This window comes from Polyodon spathula, chromosome 4 (assembly GCF_017654505.1).
Source record: "Polyodon spathula isolate WHYD16114869_AA chromosome 4, ASM1765450v1, whole genome shotgun sequence".
Lineage (NCBI taxonomy): Eukaryota > Metazoa > Chordata > Actinopteri > Acipenseriformes > Polyodontidae > Polyodon > Polyodon spathula.
Window position 1 is genome coordinate 90,312,150 of NC_054537.1, and position 7,253 is coordinate 90,319,402.

Consider the following 7,253-nt stretch of genomic DNA (forward strand, 5'->3'; position numbering starts at 1 on the left):
TAGGTGTCCTCCTAGAAGTCAAATATCTCCATATGCTGAACATGACAAGTATTCCTGAAGCAGCCCTGACCATAACTGAACAGAGAGATATGGTGGTTAAGGTTGCTAAGCATACATTTTAATTGGTCTGTTGACCATTAAAAATCTTCATTATTATTATCAACATAATAATTTGAGATGTCGAGATCCCAGGTTTATTTATCCCTGTACTTAACCAACTATCACAACATTGGATTTAGTTGTGGAATCATTTTTTGATTATCAACTGTGTTGGGGGGCCTTTTATTATAGACAGTTAAATACCTGCCTAGAAGTCAACCGCTTCCTACAGCAGCATCAGTGGATTGATTCCATCTAAACATCAACAGCCTGCCATGGCCAGCCCAGCCTAAACTGAATCCTAGGGAGACTGGTGCAGTGGAATCCCATGCTTTCAGTTCCTAACCAGGGCCATTTATTAATATCCTTCATTGCTGACATGGCCTGCAAATGGAGGGTAAACTCAACACAAATTGCTGGTGGGACTTTCCAAGCCTTTTTTGAAAGGGTAGCCCTTTCAATGGCTGTATATTTTGACAGATGATATATATCTTTGTTGGTCTTATATCTACATGACTTCTTTTTTTTTAAATCCTTTTATTCAAATGGTGCATTGGAAATCTTGAACTTCTGGTAAAATGGTACAACAAAGTTAAGCAGACAGTCCTAGAGGTGGAATACCCCTTGATCATGAATGAGTTGAGGGCCACTGATGAGCAACGGTGGGCAAATGAGCAGAGCTGCAGGGAGTATGTCATTAACATGAAGGACACAGTGCAAAGATCAAAGGATAACATGGAGACCATCCAGGTCATGATGAGTTTGTGGAGTGAACATGCACTGTTGTCCAGAAAGGAGAACAAAACGGATACTTTATTGAGCCTGGAGGACAAAGAGGACAGGGTTGCAAAGAAGTACAAGGTGATACAGAAAGGTGGAGAACAAATTCATAAACTTGTTGAGGTAAAAAAAAAAAAAAAACGGTTTTATTAATGGTTTATTCATGGTAATCCATGTGGTAGAAACCACTAAAGAAAAAAAGTCAGTTACTTTGAATGCAGAATGGATTGTTGTTGTTCAGTTGTTACCTAGACAGAGTTATACTTATATAGTGTATATTTAAATGGGCTCCCACTTTTTGTAATCCCCTATTGGAAGTAAAGATCAATCAACCTTTAAAAGCAATGATAAAACTCTGATAATGTTTATATTTGAGCCCTGCTCCTATAAGAATAATAAAAAAGCAATGTCTTGTCATTTTAAACAGCATGTTATGTATGCAGGGCCTGCTAGATATGCAGCAAGAGATCACGGACAGAGTGTCAGATGTCATCAGTACAAGAGATCCTTTGACCCGTACACCTACCTCTGGGTGGATGACAGAGCTCAGTTCATGAAAAAGTTTCTCCTGTTTGGCCACGTTTTAACCACAGAGGAGATAGAAACTCAGAGAGATAACATTTTTCCTGAGTGCCCTTCATCTATTGAACAATTCAGAGATCAGGTAAACACACACCTGCATGGTCTAGTCTCAGAGCTACAGTAAACCATGATCCACCTTGGCTTCCAGTCCCATCCAGTACAGTACAAGACTGTTCACTGATTACAACAGCACTGAAAATAAATCAATATATCTTATTTCCCCCTTTTACATAATTTTGAATGAATTATGAACAATTTGCTGACATTGCGTTACTATTTAAAACTGCTTAAATAAACAAAAACAAAACGCTTTAGTTGTTACAGTGTTGCTTTATTATCATATGAGTTGCTCAGCGTTTCGTAGGCAACCAATAAAACTCTGAAGGAAAGTGCATTTTCTCCAGACACTATAAAGACAAGTCATTGAAACAGTTTTGGTTTTCTTCTACATATTGGCATCTATGAAAAGCTGTCCACTCAAATCAGCACATTTGAAAACAAAGTGTTTCAATCCTGGTTTTGAGTTGACATTAAATCATTTAAAATAAGCCTTTTAAATACCATCAAAGTGGAGCTGGATGTTTAAAGAGCATTTCATGACATATGTCACTGGGAGGTGCAGAAATGCTGTTATAGACACATTGGTGAATCACTTATAAAAAGCTTATCATGGTAATATGCTTGCACTGTGCTATGCATTTACTATGCGTTCCCACAGTAAACCACATGGTTTTACTGTACTTATAGGTTTACTAAGGCTGTCTGTGCTTCAAATAGATTTTACTGCATGTTATTAATACTTTCTTATACTCGTACATATTGCAATAAACTTTTATAAGGGATCTCACTGGTTTTGTTTTGGTATGATGTACTACATTAGAGCCCTTGGTTGGTGAAACGTATTCAGAGATCTGCTCTTCCAAACTTGAGTCAAGTACTATATTGACATTTGTTTTTCCACATACTGTGAATATAAGTCATGGTGACTTTATCTTTTCCATGCTACTGCCTAACATCATGGTTGCCAGCCTATGGCACTCTTCTTTTAGGTCCACCTACCCTCTGCTCGTATTGGTGTTTCTGTTCCTGCACTCTCTTTTACCTTTGTATAGGGTTTGATTTGCTGTCACGACTGGCACTTTGCAGACCACTTGCTCTAAATGTCTATTCAGTTTGGCTCTCTTGCATATAAAGGTTGGCAACCCCTGGCCTAACAATATGTGTTGGTCATGTCTTTGTATATACTTCTATCCTACTGGAGTTTAAGTTTAAGCTGTGTGAATAGGCCTAATTGTTATTTATTTGTATTTTATTACATTTTTGTCATGTGTTGTGGGACCCATCTGCCATTTAAATATTTTCTTTGCAGTTTTAATGAGCTGGAAGAATTTATGAAAATAACAGATAAAGCTCTGAAGAAGCCTGTGAGTAAGGGAGACTACAAATGCCTTGTTGAGATCATGGGATTTCTTGTGGCTGTAAGGGACGGCAAGCTGCCATGGATGATCTCTTTGAACCTTTGAAGAAGATGGTTGCTCTGCTGGAGGGCTATGAGCAGTAGGTGCCTGACCAGGTTTACACACAGCTGGAAGTAAGATCAAACCCTGTCTCATGGTAAGATACAGTGAGCTCCAGTATTGTACTGCTAGCCAATGGGTTACACACTTCACAGAGTAAAGAACTTCAAGTATAAAACAGCTTCACAATAATAAAATGTGTAGTTTGAATCTTGTTAATACTCTACTTAAAGTCAGTGGATGCTCCTGTAAGTGTTTGGAATTTCTGTTATGGTGAAATAGATTGAACAGACTTGCTAGACTTTCATTTTCTATTCTATTCAATTCTTCCAAAGATTTAAACAATTTCATATTGTTACTCATACTTATAGATATTCACTTTGCATATAATTCATATATTACATATCCCAATGTTTTTGGAGCCTGCTGTATTTTATATCTATTATTATAGCTGTTGCATATAAGTTGAAATCACCTTTGCTCAGGGACAAGCAACCCGCGGCACTGTCATCGCCTGACAGCGGCCCAACAGTATATACATTACACTTCACTTATGAATATGTCATCTTTTTTTAAACTTTGTTGGCTTGTTTTTTTCAAAATGTATGCCTAAAAACCAGCACACCATTTTAATTCTTACTGCAGAGGGTAATTGCTTCTCATGCTTGTCTCCAACTAATGGGTCCCTCTCCTTTCTTAAATGCACAAACCCGCTAGGAGACTTGTTGCTAGGGAAATGACGTCACTGCCCTGTGTCTTAAACTAAAATAAAAACCGCTTCAGCAAGCAGATATAATTAGCTTTTTGTTGTTGTGCAATATGTGTGTATATGCTAACAGTACGATTTTATTATCTTTGTTTCTAATTGTTTCGTATATTTTGTTTGTGATGTGTATTGTGCAGTACGAAGTAACATTAACAGCAATTCTAAGGGAAATTGCCTATATGTATATTGCAGCTAAGGGTTAAACTCGGATTATTCTTTAGCAATGTGTGGCCCGCTATACACGTTAGGTTAAACTGATTTTCTGGACTCCATGACTCATCCAGCACTCCCACTCCTATTAAGTAAGCTTCTTGTTTGCAAACAGTCCTGCTAGATTGCATCATTCACTGTTGTTTCAAATTATTTGAATGCATAAGCAGATTGTGCTAAGTGATATCTTGAAGCAATCATAGCTTGGGAACAAAACAGAAACTAACCTGATATTATTTACAAGTTAGAGCACAGCTAACATTAAACCAGGTAGAGCCTGCCGTTCAGGCAGTGTCCATCATGATACCTTATCAGTTGCATTTTCACATTTCACTGGGGTCTCTGCCTTTTAGTCCATAGGAAACATCTACAGAAGTCTGGCTCAAGCTGCTGCCTGGTGCTGCTTTGATGCATTTAACCAGATTTCAGTGGAGATTCTGTCAGTTGTTGAGTGTGAGGTGAGTCCATTTGGGAAATAAATGGCTTATCGCTAATGTACGGCAAATTACTGTAATCTTTCTTGGAGGCCATCCTCTCAAACCTCTTGTTGTCTGCAGGTTTTTACTCCTCTAAGAAGAAATAAGGCTGAAGCCATCTGTGGGGATATTTATCACCATGAATCCAGGCTATGCTGAATGAACAGAGCTCCTCGAAAATCTCAAAGTACTTTTCCGGCAAGTGTAGGTTAGAGCAACAATGCCACCTGTGGTCACAAGAGCTACTTGCACTGTGTAATTCCAGACTCATTTAAATAAGTACTGTACACAGAAACTTTCTCATAATAAATAGACACTCTGTCTATGATTACAAGTAATAATACATACTGGGCTCAATGTGTCAATCTAGCATTATCTTTTAGGGTCCATTTCTCTGCTATGTAAATATGGATGTGTCATCAAAACTAGTTATAGGCAGGGATTCAAATCCCTAATGAGATTAAAATGAGTAATTCGTATTCTATATACAACATTTTTCTCTTAGCATATGCATTCTGGCATTCCACCTAGTTTAACAAAGTTTTAGCAGACTTGCTTCCAATTCATGTTTATTTCCTCGTTAGACATTGTGCCGTGGTAGTTCCTCACAGAGCTGATCTGTGAGGTCATGCTGGTAGCTGAAGGCTTCCTTGATGTCAGGCTGCTGGCTCGCAAATTCATCACCTTGTACACAGTGAAGGGAGCTGCTTTCGCAAACAGGTATTTGGGCTTAAATCTATTACAACTGTAGCCTGCTATCCTGCGTAATTTATAGTAAATGACCCGTGCTTGATGTCTGTTTATACATACCTGTTATTTCACTGTAAGGGATATGGCTGTTTGGTGGTAGGTGAGAATTTCTTTCTGTATGCTGATACTGTTAATGATAGTGTCATATAGCCTACATCCAGGTATTTTTAAAGATAAGATGTGTTCAGTTTATTTTCATTGATGTACCAGCCACCTAATATGCATTTATTATGGCATTGTAGGAGCAGGGGTTTCTGTATAGTAATGCATTATGGATATGTGTGGCATATAATAGTTCATTGCAAACAAAACCCTGGGGTGTATTGTGCTTGGGACCTCCACCCAGCCCCACTCCTCCCAAAGTGAATTGGTGGTCAAGGGAATCTGGCAAAGTTCCAAGGTCTACTGGTATGGTGACATACCTGTATCAGCACAGCTTGGAAAACTTGTTAGCCAATGAGATTGATTTTCCCTTGGGTTCTGGCTAGAACTATAATGCATGCATGTATTCCCCCTTGTGGACAAGTAATGAAATAACTTGTAAACAGTTTAATGCATTGACTGGTTAACAAGTCATTATTGAAAGTGTGGGGTTGTTGATATAGAAGATAGCTTCAATTTGAACATTTTTATCTAAGCAAGCCTGTTTGCTGAAACTAGCTCGATGGAAAGAGCTTAAAGTAGAGTATTGTTGCAATAAGTAGGCAATGTGCAGCTGGTCCGTACGTGCTTAAACTGGATTGCCCTTCCAGATTGGATGTATAGTACACTCTTGAGCATGAATAAGTTATACTTAAGAAAGGGGTATGAATTCCATTATTTGTGAGATTGTGTATAAGGATAGGAGTGACTTCAATCAGTCAAGGGAATGAAGAGAAAAGGCTGTGAGTACAGGAAGAATGTTGTCACTGTTATTCATTCTGTTGTGAAACCAGTAATTATACTGTAGCTTTAATAACTTGGCCTTTAAGCGAAAAATGTGAGCATTCATAAGACAGATTTACAGCTTCCTGAAGTATTTAGTGCATCCATCTTGCTGTCAGTGCAATTACTGGTTATGTGACATGTTCTTTTCTTCTCATTTTACAGATTTATTGCAAAACTTATATATACATATACACATATATATCAGGATCAGGATCATACTCATCAATCACTAGAAATACATGAAAAATAAAAATAATTGATCAACTAAAAACACACTATTTTAATAATTAGCCTTCTTCAGACAGCCTGGTTTATATATATATATATATATATATTTTTGTATGTGTCACACTTTATGAATTAATACAGTATCTAGAGAACCACTTATCAAAATGAAACATTTTGTAAGATAAGAAATCCAATGTATTCAGTACGTGGTAAATAACAAGTTAAACTTGTATAGGATTGTGATGCGCAGAAAATATTCCATACTAGTTTTGGTGATAATTGTAATGTGTCACTCAAGATCATTATGACTAGGTTCTCCGTGCGGTGAAGTTAGTCCTGGTTTTTGCAGGATCCCTGAAAAGAGGAGACAAGAGCAGACTAGAAGACCAGGGGGTGATCTTATAATGTTCTGGCTGCTTCAAGCAGTAGAAATTACCCAAAACATTCAGGGTGTGTAATAATACCTCCTATAATCTGCATCCAACAAGATCTCAAATGAGATCGGCTATGTTAAAAATATAATAATGCTTAGATTCTATTCAGGCATTATGAAAAAAAAATTAATTCTGAAATAATGACTATACAAACACACACATCAATGCTGAACATCCACTTCACATTGTTTATCCACAACTGTTAGATAATTGGTGGTTTGCTGAATTCTTCAACCTTGCTAATTCTTTGAGAGTATGATCCGCATAATCTTTGAGTTGAGCAAAAAAATGTCAGAAGTGTGTGATGATTTTAGCAACGTCATCTTCACCTGCATTCTTAATATAGCAGACAGCAGCAACAGTTCCTAGTTTTAATCTAGGTAGAATATTATGAACACATATTATATTTAATATTGTATGTATTTTTCTTTATGACCGTTTTGATTAGACTCCCGAAATGGTCCTGTTAAGAGATTTGCCCACA